Genomic DNA, 17,743 nt, shown 5'->3' with positions numbered 1-17,743 from the left:
GTTATAAATACAAAAAGTCCGTGCCCAAAAAACAATTACCAAGCTTAAAAAGATTTTCATAAAATTGATTTAACTTGTCAACCTTAAATAAAAAATATTTAAATATCCCAAAAATATAATTAAAAAAATAACAGTTATATGTATTAGATACCATAAAAAAATTTAAATACTCCCAAACAAATTGTAGCCTTGTGTGAGCTTTAAAATATATATTCTATCTAGTTCCTATTATAAAGTGTTTTTAACTACTTCATGGGAGCAAAAAAAAAAAAAGACACTTAACTCATTAAATATGTCTTAAAAAGAAAAAATTTTCAAATTCACCCCTATTAAAAATGGAGAGGAATACAATGCATGATATGTCATAAAATTAAATTTACAATAGGGGTAAAATAAAAAAATGATAATAAATAAGCCTCCATATTCCTTATATTAAGGATCAAAGAATACTCTTTCAAGGTGCCGTATAATAGGGACATGATGGGGTATTAATTATATTAGTGTATTTATTAACTTGTTGAAATACAATCATAAGTATTGGTTACAAATTGCTTCCACAAGCCAACAAGTTAAAGAAATAGAAATATCCAAGGAATTAAATGAAAATCTTTACTATCATATTAGACTTGATAGTACAAATTAATCACCCTAGGATACCTTAGATGGTAAGCATAGAATAAAGTGTTTGTACTACTTAATATATGCACTAGAATTTGAAAAAATTATTATTATTTCAATGATGGCTATTTTTAAATAACACTTGCTTTACTCAATTTATAAAATCATATTTTAAAAATTTGAACTCAACAAAAATAATGTATCGACCATTCAATTCCTAACATTCAATCTATTGCTTTAGATAACTAAAAACAAATTATCCATTATTGTGTCATTTTTTTCCAAGATATAAGTACATAGTTGAGCCGGCTTGACCAAAGAAAAATATGAACGCCAACTAACAAGATAGATTGTCACCATTAATAACTTCTTTTCTTGTTGACTTCAATAATGGGTTGGTAGGAGTCAAGAATTCTATTATTATGCCATTTTCTTTACGCGGTCTTAATTTTTAGAATGGAATACCTTAAATATACTTACATTGCGCTTGGATGGGTAGGTTTCGGATGAAAATTTAGATTTAAAATCTCACATTTGAAATTCATAGATTTTAAATTCATTGGATGACATAAAAAATTTCAAGAAAAAATTACACATAGGTCCCGTGGAGTTGACTTATTTACAAATAAGTCTCACAAAATTCAAAAACCACAACTAGATCCTTTGGAACTTGAATGTAATTTAAAATTTGGATAAAAAAACAATAATGCACTATTAAATATATGTGCATTACATCAATAAAATAATTTACAACTATTTTATCAATAAATTACAAATATAACTTTAACTTTTTACAACTTTAATTTCATATATGTAATAATTAAATTAAACTGATTAGTTTAACTATTGAATACATGAAATTACAGTTGTAAAAAGTTAAAGTTATAGTTGTAAATTACTAATAAAGTAGTTGTAAACAATTAATATTAAAATTTATTAGTAATGCGTGATTGTTGAACTATTGGACATGTGAAGTTACATTTGTAAAAAATTAAAATTATAGTTGTAAATTACTGATAAGGTAGTTATAAATTAATTAATTGATTGATGTAATGTATGTTTAATGGAGGTATTATTGTTTTTGTAGTATAATTTCAAATTACACTTCAGTCCTAAAGGACCTAGTTATGGTTTTCAAATTTCACGAGACTTATTTGTAAATAAATCTACACTATAGGACCTACACATAATTTTCATAAATTTCAAATAATAATATTAAAATTGTTTGTTTGAATATAATGTGAAAGTTGACAGTCCAATCTCAATCAAAGGTGGTAGCCCAATCTCAGTCGACACTAACTGTTCAAACCCCAAAAAAAATTAGTAGTCCACTCTCAATCGACAGCAATAGATTGGTACCGATCAATGTTGGTGGTTTAGTCTAGGTCAAAGTCAACAGTCTAATCAATGCCAATGGTCTAGGCCCAGTCAGTGCTAGTGTGTTAGGTCCTAGTTGGCATTATTAGTCTAGTCCCAATCATCCTCAGTCAGTGCCAGTAGTCCAATCAAAGTTGGCATCAACGATCCAGTCTCAATAGAAGTTAGTAATCTAGACCCTGTTGGTGCCAACAATCCAATCCTAGTTGAAGTTGGCAATCCGATCCCGATTGGCACAAAGTGGTCTGGTCCTGATCCATGGTTGTTGTCTAGTTGTGGTGGCACCAACACTTTGGCCTAATCATCAACGGCAGTCTAGTCCTAATAAGCATTGATGGTTTAGGTCCAAATGATAGACGGGATGGGTCTTGATCACTATCAGTGTTTGGTCTAATTGGTGGAGGTTTGGTCACATTTGGCATAGACAGTCCAGTGCTTGTCAACAGCAATAGTCCAATCTTAGGCTATGGAAATGAACAAGTCCTAGACAATAGTGGCAGGTTGGCCTTGAACAACTCTAACAATTAGCACTGGACAATGATAGCAATTCGAGGGCTGCAGATTGGTCCTAGATGATGAAACCAGACCATTACTGATTAACAACAACATGTGGTGCTAGATGATGAAGGTGGACAGATCATAGATGATGATCACAGAGCAATCCCGGACAGCAGCAATGACAGTGAACCAATGCCAGTCAAATATGGTAGAATGGCATTAGACAACCATAGCGGACTAATACTGGTATGATGGCAGCGGCAGATTGGCATCGAGTTGCAGCGAAGGGTGATTGAAAGTGAATTAAAATTGAAATTCCTAATATGTAAAAGGAATTTGAGATGCAAAGGAATTATATTTAAGTATGGATTTAGATTTGGACCAAATCCAAATTCACAAATTCCCATGGATCCAAACAGTGAATTTGGCTCAAATTTAAATCCAAATCCAAATTCAAATGAATCCAAACATAACATAAAATTATTTTTATTCCTCCATGCACTATTATTGTTCCATTTTCTCTAGGCATATGAATTGACTTAGACTTTGAAATTATGCATTGGGATAGAAAAATAAGACAACCATTATGGTCTTTTTTTTCCCAAAATTTGTATTTCTTTATGTGAATTGAACTAAAAACAAAAAACATTATGGTCTTTTTTATAAAATTTTTAAGACATTTGGAGGAGAGATTTTATGGTCCTTTTTTAAAAAAATTTCATGATCACTTACAACTTAGAGAATTTAAAAACCTCAATTTTTTTATTATATTGGCTCAAAATAAATGCATATTTAGATTATTAATGAAATTAAGAAAAAATTGTAGTAAAAGAATTGAAGAATGACCCAAGATGACAAAAGATGGATGACTTGGAAAGGAGAAATAACATGTTGGCTCTCATTTGTTTTGCCAAAGAGATAACCATTCATATTGATGGACCATAAACACAAGTCCCGAAATAGTAAGTTCGAAACAAACAAAATCAGACAACAGCAAAACATTTAAAAAAAATAAAAATTAGCCAACAGCACAAACATCAATTCTGTCCTTCTCTAGTAGGTGATCGACGTCAACAAATTAAGATGATCCAACTAGTAAGGAGTTAATCCATTTTCCATAAGAATATAAGTTCATATGCCGCGGTCGACATGTGGATTTTTCTTGTAACTTGTTAAAAAATAACTTGCAAACTACCTTTAAAGCAAAAGGCATAGATAATCTTACTTCAAAATTTTAATCACTTGAAATACCCTTCCATCACATTTGTCAGTCTATTGAAAATGGAATTGGTCAAGGAATCTTTTACCATGTATATTATGTTCCATGCCTTTCCATCATAGCCTCAAGAATGTGTATGTATATATATGTTCTCATCATATAATATTAGGAGAGTAACAAATTGAATTGTTGAAATTGCTCTTAATTTTCTTATGCATTTATATTAATACGAAGTTAAATATAATTTTATTTTCCTCTGTTTACATTAAAGAATTGTTTTTATATGTTTTTTATTCTGTTTTTTATTTTATCATACAAACATAATTAATTTTTTTCCCATCGTTTTCTATACATAAAAAGTTGTTTTACAACTTACAACTCTCATGTTATTATTTTGATCAACACTATGTCTGGAACAATCCAACTGGTCAAACACATATGATTTCATTTATTGTTATTATGAGAGCCTTTGATTCGACAAACAATAAATGGGCTTTGCTATGATGTCACCAAAGAAAGTGGATGGAGTTAGGTTAATAAACATTATATGAATGAAATGATATTGATATTGGAGAAGATATTGGCGCACTTATCAACTTGTTGGAGAAGATACAAAGACCACATATTACTGCCCCACTTTCTCTATGCCAATCACATATGAGTTTACTTGACTTAGAAATACAACACTCATTGATTATAAAATGAAATTTATTCTATGAATTGTTAGGGATTAATTATGCGTGCCATAGTCGGATTATTCTAACAAAAAAGAATCAACATCATTGTGTATTGTTTTTTAACAACATAAGTATATGGATTGTTTGGCTAGGAAAATTTTATATAAATTTGTCACCATTCATGACTTCTTTTTCTCTTTGGTCATATTAATGAGTTGTGTGAAAAAAAAAAACAAGAAAACATCCCAATTCATAGAACCTCCACATTGTCAATGAAATGACTAAAACAAATATACATAAATTATTTTTATTCCATTGACCTATCATTTTGTAATTTTTTTATGCAATGAGTATATGAATTGATATGAAAACACTATCAAAACGATAACTACCATTTATGATTTTTTTCCTTAAAACAAAATAGATTGGGGGTTAGTCATCAGTGTGTTTTAAAGATAAATTCAAATATAATAGCAAATAGGACAATCAATATAGTATGGATCAACTTTGATTACATTTGGAAGCAAATATAGTGGCACTTACATATTGATATCAATGACAAGTCCCAGGAATTGAAATGATGATGATGATGATAGAAAGGTGACAAATATAAGAGAGTTGTAAACTTGGTCTGTAATGGTGAATCCATACCTAGTTAATTATTAATTAATGATAATTAATTGATGAATGTGAAAAGGATAATTAATTATTTGGTCATGAAACCATAATTAATTGAACATGCTAATCAAACATAATTTGAGAATTTTTTTGACCAAAGTATTTTGAGAATATTATTAATTAATAGTTCTATCATCTCAACAAACATGTATTTACCTCCCTTTAGTCAAGATATGTGTTTTATTATCAGAATAGATAATGACAATAAGTTTTATCTTTATGTCTTTTGTTGTAGAATATAATTAATATGAAGAGTAGAGAAGGACAAGACAATACAAGAAATGGAGGGAAAACAATGAAGGAGAATTCTTATTCACTAATATACATATACTTTGGACACAACCTCTATTTATAGGCCTTAAACCATTCAAGTCCTATTCTAATGTTACAAAGATATAATAAGGCATATAATGGTGCATTATGTAACCTTTGAAGGTTATAAGTTATTAAGACTAAGAATTTCCTTCCATGCCATTCATGAGGACATTAAGGATAAAGGAATTCTAAAGGCTATGAGTTATGGACATCCATAACATAATATTTATAATACTCCCCCTTGGATGTCCATAACAAATAGTATGCTTCATTAAAACCTTACTAGAAAAAAACCAATGGGATAAAAACATAATAAAGGAAAAAGAGTACACAATATTTTTAAACATTCACTAATGTTGCCTCATTAAAAACCTTTCTAGAAAAACTCAGTGGGACAAAACCTTAGAAAGGAAAAAAGAGTACAACATAATATTTACTCCCCGTAGTCTCCCCTGGTAACAAATATCACTTCATTCCCCCTGATGACATCACCACTTTATATCTCTGAGTTTGTGCATTCCAATTCCATACACTAACTTCTATAATGTCAAAGTTGGTAGTGTCTTAGTAAACAAATTTGCAAGATTGTCATATGAGTGAATTTGCTGAACATCTATATCACCGCTTTTCAAAAGGTCATGAGTGAATTTTTTTTTTTGGAGAAATATGTTTTGTTCTATCTCCTTTGATATATCCTCCTTTCAATTGAGCTATGCATGCTGTGTTATCCTCAAATAATATTGTTGGAATCCTTTTTTTTCCAACAATAAACCACACATCTTTTGGATATGATGGATTACTGATCTTAGCCAAATACATTCTCTACTTGTTTCATGAATTGCAATTATTTATGCATGATTTGATGAGGTAGCAGCTAAAGTTTGTTTTGTTGAATGCCAAGATATTGCTGTACCCCACAAGTAAACACGTATCCATTTTGTGATCTACCTTTATGTGGATCTAATCGAAATCCTCCATCTGCATAACCAAATAAATTAATTAACAAATGCCCAATACTTAACATAATAATAATAATAATAATAATAATAATTAAAAATCATCTACATAAAATATATTATTTCAGTAAAAGAAATTTTATTGATAGATTAATTGGAATGCTATTCATTTACATGTTAAATTCCAAAATCCAATGGTTTTCTCCCTCAATTCTTCTCAAGGTACTACTCTTCCTCACACCCTAGCTATAAGAATATGCATAAATGAAACCTCAATTTACTTCCTATAGTTATATAAACTTTATTCTACTACCAACACAATTCCAACCAATTGCAAGTATTCAAAATTTCAAAACTCAAGATTCATATCTTAATGATTTCCAAAATATCATCACATACCACCAATTTACCTCATATCACTCTAATCATAATTACTAATTAAATGAGACATAGTTTTCTTATGCCTTGTGTCAACCACCTTGTGTGCACAATTTCCAAATACCCATAATTAAATTTGCAATGCTTCTTTTACCCATTTTCTCAAACACCTTTTTGTGTACTAATTGTCTAATTCAAACGAAACTTCTTCCTCTTTAATTCCCTCTCCCAAAAAATTTTCTATATCAGTATTGTAATTAATAATTCAATAAATTTCATTTACAACCTTCTAGTTAAACTCAATTATATAGCATTTAAATCAATCATACTTCTCACCATAATTAATAAAATTCAAAAAATGTATGATCAAACAAAACTCTCCTAATGGGTATTTTATCAAACATCTTATAGGCACCAATATTAAGTTTTACATCTAAGCTATTTTCTTTCAATTTCACCCTAACAAATTCTTCAACACCAAGCATTTGAAACAAATTTAATTTAACACAAAAATTATGACCTATAATTATCATAATTATACTTCCAGTAGATAAATTTCAGCTCAATTCCAACTTTTTTTTCATTCCTTCAACAGCCACGGACAGTAGCAAAATAATAAAAAAAAAATTGCAACTTCAATTATCCATTCCCACACTCACACGCATAGGACAAGAAGCAGGGCTCAAGCTTTCTCACCTAAATCCCTAATATTGACAAAGAAATAGGGAGTAGACGAACCTACAGCAGAACAGGGGAGAGAATTTTTGCATAATACATGAAAGAGGAAGACAAACAAGACCAACCGAACTAGACCAAGAAGCACAAGACTCATAAGTAGTACCTCAGATCAATGATTCAACTTTTATGCCGCCCACTACACGAACACAAACAGTGAAAATAGAAAAAGAAATGACAGAGGACCAACAGAGGTGAGGAACGACGGAGAACCTGGTGTTGCACGGTGGTAACGAGCACCCATTAGTGCCGACAGTAACTAAAAAAAAGGGAAGAGATGAACGCGCAGAGGAGGACGAAGGAATGGCTGATCAAAGCTTCTCTGTTTCTCATATCTGGAAAAATAGAAGAAGAGACTGAGAATTTATCAGATTTGAAACAAGGGCAGTTTGGTAATTTCATAAAATAAAATGGAAAAAAAAAAGCCTCATCGGGTTCGAACTTGAAACTTATGAGGCGGGATACTTGGACAGCTTCCACTACACTAATTTTCCTTCTGGCCATATTTGTCCTAAGAATTAATATAATTACTATTAAACATATTATTACATATTATATATATTTTTTAAAATTCCTGGGTTATTACAATAATAATCATCATCATCATGACATCAAATACATAAATATAAAGAAAGAAAAATAAGTATATCAATCTTCATAAAATATATAACAACAAATAATAAAAATAAAGTAATAGATAGTAAATGAGACTTGATTAAATTAAATCACTAATCATATGATTATTTTCAAATGAATAAAATGGAGAAATTTAAAATTACTTTATAACTAAGAAAAATGAAATAATAGAAAAATAAAACAATAAAATATAAGAACAACATAAGCATGAATGTTAATAAAACAAGAATATAAAATATAATTATATATATATATATATATATATATAAGAACACATTAATCTAACTAAAAGCTCATACCTTATTTTTAGAGCCAATTGGTGCTAATAACATGTTGCAAAATATAGTTAATATGAAGAGTAGAAAAGGACAAGACAATACAAGAAATGGAGAGAAAACAATGGAGGAGAATTCTTGTTCACTAGTGTTCATACGCTTTGGACATGACCTCTATTTATAGGCCTTTAACCATTCAAGTTCTATCCTAATGTTACAAAGATATAATGAGGCATAAGCCTTTGAAGGTTATAAGTTATTAATACTAAAAAACTCCTTCTATGCCATTCATGAGGACATTAAGGATAAAGGAATCATAAGAGCTATGAGTTATGGACATCCATAACATAATATTTATAATATATTTAATTTTTTTTCCAAGTTTTATCTTTTTATTGCTCATATATATACTCTTATTAGAGGCAATCTTATTCAAGGCACTATTAGGTACAAAATGTGTGAACATTTCCCAATGGAGATTCCAATATTGGTTCGCTAGCTATATTATGAGAGACTAGCCTCTTCTACTAGATCTAACTCTATTCTTTCTAGCTAATAGTCAAAAACTACAACAAAATTAAGGACCCTAACTATAGTCTATGTGGAGCACCTAATCATATTTTCAAGACATAATGCATAAATTTCATAATTATATCAAAAGGAGATATTTATGAAACAAATCTCCATCTAGCGCAGCAAAAAGTCCCTCAGTAGTCAGCAAGATGTATTATGTCAGCTGCACTATCTAACACCAAACTAAAAAGTTTTTAATGAATAACGTCCTAACCATAAAATTTGTAGGATTAAAATGAATAATTTACGACAGTTATGAAAATTAAAGATAAAGTGATTTAATATAATAAAATAGTAAACTTAGAATAAAAAATTCTATACAGTTTTAATATCATGAACCTTTAGATCTTTAATGAAGTAGCAGCTTTAACATGTAATATTGACAAATTAAATATGTTCAATAAATAAATAAAAATAATAACACTTACTAATTAAAAACTATTAGAGCATGAAATCATCAATTAATTAAAAATTCATATTTTTGGGAATTTATTAGAACAATTCACAAATGTGGACACACAATCTATGAAGATAAATGACCAAACACAGCTTATTCCACAAAGACAAATGTGAACACATAATCCATAAAGGTAAGTAACCAAATGCGACCTGACTTACAAAACAAACGTAGGCACATAGTCCACAAGAGTAATATTAACCAAACACGGTTTAAAGCCACAAAAACAAATGCAAGTGTTACATCCATGAATAACAAATATGAGAACAAAGCTTACAAAAACAAAACTAACTAGTCATTAACCTTGGCACACTAAGGGTTAATGGAAATACAGTCAGCAACTAGTATTCTATATAAAGTTCCCTCCAAATCCATTTTTAAGCATGCAAGAAAATTATCACTATTAAAATACAATTTCCATGCTCAAAATCAACCTCGCATGAATAGTTTTAAGCACCAAAACTTGCCAAAATAAAGTTTCATATCTAATTTTCTTGGTTGCATTTATTGAGTAGCCAAAATTATCAAAGCTAATAAAAATAATTTCATCAATATTAAAAGTATACTTCATAAAGAAAAATACAAGCCCATGCCATAATGTAATTATTCTTCACCATCACTTTATAATTTCAAAAGATAAAGAAATTTAAATAACAAATTGTCCAATATTTAATGTCATACTCCAATACTAAAGATATGACTGGCACAGAATATGAGATAAACTAACATTCCATAAGCCGTAATCAAATAGATATTAAGAAAAATATCAACAAATAATCCCTACTACTCAAAAAAAAATCTCTAATATATATATATAATTATAAAATTGCTAAAATTTTAAACTATAATGACCCTGAATTTTAAATTAAGTTAAATTAATTTTCTCTTCTAATTAAAATTTTATTTAAGTTAGATTTATATAAGGGTGGTGATTCGTAGAAACTTATGCTAGTAACTTTTTTGAAGATCTAAAATTTGAATTTACCAAGCGAAAATTTGGTTTTATTTTATTTTTTATTATTATTTATTACAGGAGATTCTGTGCCTTTCTTGTAATTTTTTCTTGGGCCTTTCTTGTAATTTTTCCAAATACTTTTTTGGATCAGATTTTATTTCTTCACACGAAGGAAAAGCAGAGCATCCCCATCTTTCTCTTTACCGCCATTACTTTCCTCTGGTTCTTCATCGTCGGTCCTATCCTCTGGCTTCTCTCGTTGCTTTCCTTTGCTTGCTGTCAACATGTGCCCCTTCGCTACTGTTGGATTCTCCGCTGTTGTGGTTGGCCGCTGGAAATGGTGAAGACGTTCGTTCTGCTGTCGTTGTTCTCTGCTGTTTCAGGTCTGTGTGGGTGTGTGTTCAACCTTTCTATTTCGTTTCGTTTAATAGCTGGAAGTCCGTGTGTGTGCATAGCAAGCTCAAATCATTCTTTTTTTTTTTTCCTTCTTTTTGGTCTATAATTTTTGTTTCTCCTCCTCGTTGAGCAGCCCGTTGGATTGAAACTGCCCTTTTCTTCTTCAGTCTGGTTCGTAAGCCGAAGGGTGGTAGCTCCACTGAACTTTAGTGGAGGTAAAACATTGATTCTTCCTTCTTCTCCTTCGGTTTCAATTCCAACATGAATCCTCCTTCTTTCCCTGACCGAAGAAATGCGTCCCTATTTCTTTGAGTTGTTGCCATAAATTTTTTTTTTTAATCTGAGTTGTAATTTCGGTTGATACTGTGCATGATTTTGGTTAATGACAAGCTGAATGTTGGTAATAGAAACAATGTTGGAGGTTGATTAAATGGTTGGATGACTATTATGAGCTTAATTTGGATGCATTTAAGATATTTGTAGAAATGTTTAAAAGAAAAAAATTTACGGAAATAATGTTGCTAAATTGATATAATATAACTTGGAGAAGTATATGTTGAGAAATGTCTTGATCTATTGATTGAAATATAAAAAAATACCAAATTAGGAGCAAGGATTACATTGAATGTTTGTATAATACTTTATTAAGTTTAAAGAAAGTATAAGAATAGTTTATATAATTTATTATAATTTATGATTGAGAATGGGTTACAAGGAGGCATAAGGATGAATTAAAATTTGTCAAATAGTTTAATTGACTCAAGTATAGTTGAAACTCAAATGAAAACAGTACCATCTTAATTATTGCTTACAAATTAATTGTCGATGTATTGTGAAAGTATGAAGTTGCATGTGATTTAGTTTATATTATGTTTTAAGATATTTGAACATAGGATTTGGTGGAAATATGACTAATATTTTTCATAATAGGACCTAGTGGAATTATAAATGCTACTTGATGAAATATATGTCTTTACATACAAGTTGAGTTACTAATTGGAACCATGTAGCACCTGAAGGAAATTATTAGAGTAAATGATAATTAGGATTTTGTTAAGCTCAGAATAAGAGTTGTGTTAATGGTTATGGTTGAATGTTGCCTAGTGTTGTTGATAACTTGATAAAAGTTGTTAAAGGGTTTAGTAAAAATTAAGGGGTTAATGAGAAATTTAAAGGATTATCAAAGATTTTGAATGTTAATTTTGCTTGTTTATTATAAGAGAGAAAATTCATAATAACAAGAGGATTGTTGGATTATGTGTTAGATTATTTGGAGAATCATTGACGTATGTGAGAACTTAAAGGAGTCAAATTTTAGAATTCTTGAAAACTCTCAGGTGAGTGGGTGGCGTTCCAAATATATTTTCAGTAAAGTGTTTATAAAAATTTATTTATTTAAATATTATTATTATTGCTTTATAAATTGTTTACATATTTTTGTTAATCCTATTTCTATATTAATGGTATTATTTCTCATAAGCAGTTTAATTATTTAATTTTATGTTGATATAAAATTTTTATTGCAATAATTTGTGTATGGAGGAGATGATGATAATTTTGGGCAATGGAAAATGATAGTTGAATAATATTTGAAAGTGAGAATTTTGAAACTATTTTTCTTTCTCCATACACACTTGATTTTAACAAGGGGGACTGAGTTCAAAATGTTGGATACTAACGGCAGTTCCATTAGCCCTTAGCACGCCATGCTACACCTAGCTAGCAAGGTATTTATGGGAGGTGCTAGCCCCATGCGCAAGCCAATGCATGTGGAACAAAGGGACAATTATTCATGAGCATTGTACTCATGCTTGTTCATGGGCATCATGCCTGTGCTTGACTCATGGCTCCAACCATGCTTGTTGCATGGCTTTTAGCCTCTCTTGATTAGTTACTTACCCTCGTGAACTGTGTGTCCATGCTTGGTTAGTTACCCTTGTGGACTGGGTGTCCACACTTGCTATTTGTTCTGGTAAAGTCCTTCTAGATCTAAACTTAAAATTCATTATTTTTATATTATTTCTTTAAAAGCATTCTACCTAGTCATATTGTAGCTTGAAATTTTTATATTTATGAGCATTATAAATTTTGATAAATTATTTTGTCTTATTAACATTGTTCAAATTCATGATTGTATCATTGAAAAAAAGCTTGTTGTTTATTATTATTAGTTTAAGTTCATGTTTTATTATTTCAAAACTTTAAATTAAATTTATTCATTAATGTCTTCGTATATGTATATAAATATATGATTGGAATGCTATTCACTTGTAATTTCTTTGGTCTCAAATAGTATAGTTAACTCGACACCTTCAGTAGATCATTGAGAGGCCCTTTTGTCTTTTTGGAAAAGAGGAGGGATATTGCAATTATTGTTTTGGTAAAGCTATGAATTGCATTTTATAATCATAACTTAGTGTTCCACATACCTCATAGTTAGGTCATAGTCTTATTTTGTTATTATGTAAATTGCTGGAATAGAGCTAGTCTCCTTGTTGGTTTTGTTGGCAGGTTCTATTATTGTTGTGAAAATTTCAGGAGGCCAAATTATAAGGGAGACTCTACTGAAATTTCTACAAAACATTTAAAACTTTACAAACTTTATTATTATATTTAACTTACATATATCGATATTTTAGCTTAGTTCCTGATCAATCAAAGCTTATGGACTATGAGTTCATCTCATATTTCATGCTGATCACAACCTTAGTATTGGGGTGTGACATAAACATTTTGTAAAAATTTTGGCAGAGTCTCCCCTATAATTAGGATCTCCTAAAATTTCTACAGTAGCAAAACCTATCAATCAAACCAGAAAGGAGCTTATCTCCACACCAATAGATTTCATAATAACAAAATAAGTCTAGGACCTACTTTACAGTATACATGGAGACTAAATTACAATTTGCATAATATAATATATATTTGCATCAACAAAATGACTAACATGTGCTTTTGCTATTCCAAAAAGCAATAAAGCCCCTTAATGATCAGTAAGAGGTACAGGGTCAACTTCAATATCTGAGACCAAAGAAAATTTTCTAGTGAGTAACGTCCCAATTGAAATTATAAAATGAAGGAAGAGAACATGTATGAATATAATAAGAAAATTAAACATTAACATACCAGAACTCATTTTTTTCATTCAATTTTTTTAATTTTAAAACAATCATATATGAATACATAAATCAAATATATATATATATATATATCAATCTCAAATAATGGAGAAATCAAGTTCAACATTTCAAGCAACAATCTTTACTTTAAACAATTGGGTTGTATAATTTACTATATAAAATCATATACAATCAAACAATAGTTTATTTAATAGAATAAATTTAAAAATAATAAGTTTTAAAAAATTCACATTTTAGTAGGACTTTACCAGAACAATTAACAAGCATAAACACAGTTTAGAAGGGTAAGTAACTAACAAGCTTGGACATATAGCCTACGAGGGTAAGTAACTGATAAGTGCGTGTCAAAGCCACGAAAACAAGTGCGAGCACAAAGCCTATGAAAACAAGCATGAGTACTATGCTCACACATAACCATCCCTCTATTCCATGAGTGTTTGCCATCGCACGGGAATAGCACCCTACTAGCTAGGTGTACTATAGGATGTCAAAGGCTAACAGAATTGTCGTTAGCATCCAACATTTGAACTCAGTCCTCCTAATTAAATGGAGTGTACATGGAGTTGAAACATTCATTTAAAACCATTCTTTTCAAAATATAATATTCAATTATCAAATTTTCTATTCAATTTTCTCCATGCACGAATCACTTTATTAATAACTATAATATAAATCATAAAATTTAAACAAAAAAAATGTTTAGAATAAATATTCAGTTAATACTATACCGGATCCAAATATTTGATAATACTAGCATAATTCTTAATGAATATAAAGCAGATTCCATAATAAACTAGTTAATAAAAAAGTGAGGTAAGTAAAAAGAATTGTATGAATCCTAAAATTAGAATTGACAACAATATTTATACAACTTATAAAAAAATAACATAAAAATTTAAATAAAAAAATTTAATAAACACTTTGTAAGAAATTATTTGAGACACTACTCACTCACTTGAGAGTTTTCTAATAATTCTAAAGATTGCTTCAACTTGTCATTTAATTTCAAGGGTGCCATTAATTTTGTCACACCTTGGTACTAAAGATACGATCGATATGAAATATGAGGTGAACTCATATTCCATAAGCCTTGATTAGTCAGAGGTTAAACTAAAATACCAATATATAAGTTATATATAACAATAAGGTTTGTAAAACTTTAAATATAGTGTAGAAATTTCAGCAATCTCCCCCGTAATTTAAACCTCCTGAAACTTCTACAATAACAAACCATGTCAACCAAGCTAGCAAAGGAAACTAGCTCTATAACAGCAAGTTAGTAATGACAAAATAAAACTAGAACCTAATTATGGTGTACGTGAAGCACTAATTTACAATTACAAAATATAATACATAGTTTCACTAAAAAGGATAATCACAATGTGCTTCCTCTTTCTAAAAAAAGTTAAAGGGCCCCTCAATAATCCGCAGGAGGCACAGGGTCAACTACAATATCTGAGACCAAAGAAATTTTTGGTAAGTAGCATTCCAGTCAAAATTATAATTTAAAAAATTATATATACACACACACAGATAATAACTAATAAATTTATTTCAAAATGGCTTAATGAAATAGTGAAACATATACTCAAGCTAACAACAAATAATGAATTTTCTCAATAACATAACTGAGAAATTAAACAATACTATAAGAATTACATAAATGTATTAAAATTCATACTACTCATAAAATATAAAAATTTTGAATAATAGTGCAATTCGATAAAAATACTTCTAGAACATTAATAGAGAAATGATAATTTTAACTTAAATTTAAGAGGGCTTTATCAAAACAAATAACAAGTGTGGATGCATAGTCTATAAGGGTAAATAACCAATCAAGCATAGATATACAATCTACGAGGGTAAGTAACTAGTTAAGTGTTGTTGAAAGCCACGAAACAAGTGCAAGTACGAAGCCCACGAAAACAAGTATGAGTACGATGCTCACAAATAACCGTCCCTCCATTCAACATAAGTTGGCCATCACATGGGACTAACACCTCTTATAAGCACCCTACTAACTAGGTGCACCATGGCACACAAAGAACTAATGGAACTGTCATTAGCATCCGGTGTTCTAAACTCAGTCCTCCTCAGTAAAATCAAGAATGTATGGAGCAAAAACAAATAATTTCAAAATTTTCACTTTCATACACTACTTAACTATTATTTTCCATTGTCTAAATTTATTATCATTTCTTCCATACATGAATCATTAGATTAAAACTTATTATATCAACATAAAATTAAGTAATTAAAGTGCTTTTGAGAAATAATATCATTTATCATATATCCATTTTAATCATTACTTATTAACAATATAAATTATCAGTAAAATCAAGACATTTTCATTGATAAAACAATTATTAGAAAAATAAGATTAACAAGAATATTTATACAATTTATAAATGAATAATAATAAAATTCAAATAAAGGGATTTTATAAATATTTTACTGGAAATTGATTCAAAACACTACTCACTCACTTGAGTTTCCAAAAAATCTAATTGTCAAATTTCCTAAATTTCTTGCTTACTTCAATGATGCTCCAAATTAATCTAACACATAATAATCCATCTGTAATGACCCTAAATTTTAATTGGAATAAAAATTTTTATCCCAAGGGATATTTTATGTAAATAAATTATTTTTAGCAACTTTGATTTATTTTATTTTTAATTATAGGAAAATTTTATGCTCTTTTTGGTAATTTTCTTGTGCCCTTTCTTGTGATTTTCTCTTGCTCTTTCTTGTAATTTTTCCTAATATTCTTTGATCAGATTTTATATCTTGTGAATGGAAAACAGAGCATTCTTGTCTCTTCTATTCACCAACCTTAGACTTCTTTTCTCTCATCACTATTGGGCATTCCCTCCTCACCTTCTATTTGTCTCCTCACCGCCAGCTGTTTGCTATTAAGTTCCATCAGCTGTTCATCCATTTTTGTCGAGTGGTATCACTAAATCTCTCCTCTGTTTCTTCATTGCTATGTGCTAACATAGGTGCATGCATGTTCATATCTTTTCTTTTCTTCTCCTCAATAGCTGGACATCGGGGTGTGCGTACATAGTAAGTTTAATCTCTTTTTTTTTATATGAAATTTCCGCTTCTTTTCTTTCTACTCATGTTATTCGTTCTGATAAAGCCCTCCTAAATTTTTAAATTTAAACTTATCATTTTTAGGAAATTTTCTAAAAGTACTTTATCAAACTATATTTATTGTAAGTTTTTATATTTTGTGAGCAGCAAAAATTTTAATACACACATATGTAATTCTATCTGCCTTGTCTAAATTCACAATCACACTATTATGAAAAATCATCATTTATTTTCAATTTTAAATAATTCGTTGTGTCATTAAGTTATTTGAAGTTAAATTAGTTATTTATTATCTTTAGATATTTTCTTTATTAAAATTTGGATTGGGACGCTACTCATCGGTAAATTTTTGGTCTCAGGTATTGTAGCTGACCTTGCACCTCCAACTGACTATTAAGGGCCCTTATTGCTTTTTAGATAAAGGAAGTACATGGTGATTACTCTTTTTGGTGAAATCTTATATTGTATTTGTAAATTATAAGTTAATGCTTCACATACACCATAGTTGGATCCTAGTTTTATTTTGTTATTATGAAAATTGCTGGTCTGATTGACATGTTTTGTAGTTGTTGTGGAAATTTTAGGAGGTCCAAATTATAAGGGAGACTCTGTTAAAATTTTTACAAAAGCTCTAAAAACTTTAAGAACTTTACGATTATATATAACTTGCATATATCGCTAATTTAGCTTAATTTTTAGACAATCAAGGCTTATGGAATGTGAGTCCACATCATATTCCATATCGATCATACCCTTAG

At 29.5% G+C, this 17,743-nt stretch overlaps 1 long non-coding RNA gene across 1 annotated transcript; it reads right to left on the bottom strand.

Annotated features, from left to right (window-relative positions):
• Nucleotides 1–5,349: 5,349 nt before the first annotated feature.
• LOC129314490 (uncharacterized) lies at nucleotides 5,350–7,770 on the bottom strand. Its single transcript, XR_008594128.1, has 2 exons — nucleotides 7,558–7,770; nucleotides 5,350–6,360 (listed from the first exon to the last, which is right to left on the bottom strand). It is a non-coding gene; the product is annotated as an uncharacterized LOC129314490 (long non-coding RNA).
• Nucleotides 7,771–17,743: the final 9,973 nt, after the last annotated feature.

This window comes from Prosopis cineraria, unplaced genomic scaffold (genome assembly GCF_029017545.1).
Source record: "Prosopis cineraria cultivar Desert tree isolate PC_DT_omini unplaced genomic scaffold, ASM2901754v1 PC6, whole genome shotgun sequence".
Taxonomy (NCBI): Eukaryota; Viridiplantae; Streptophyta; class Magnoliopsida; order Fabales; family Fabaceae; genus Prosopis; species Prosopis cineraria.
This window is presented reverse-complemented; position numbering and strand designations above follow the sequence as displayed.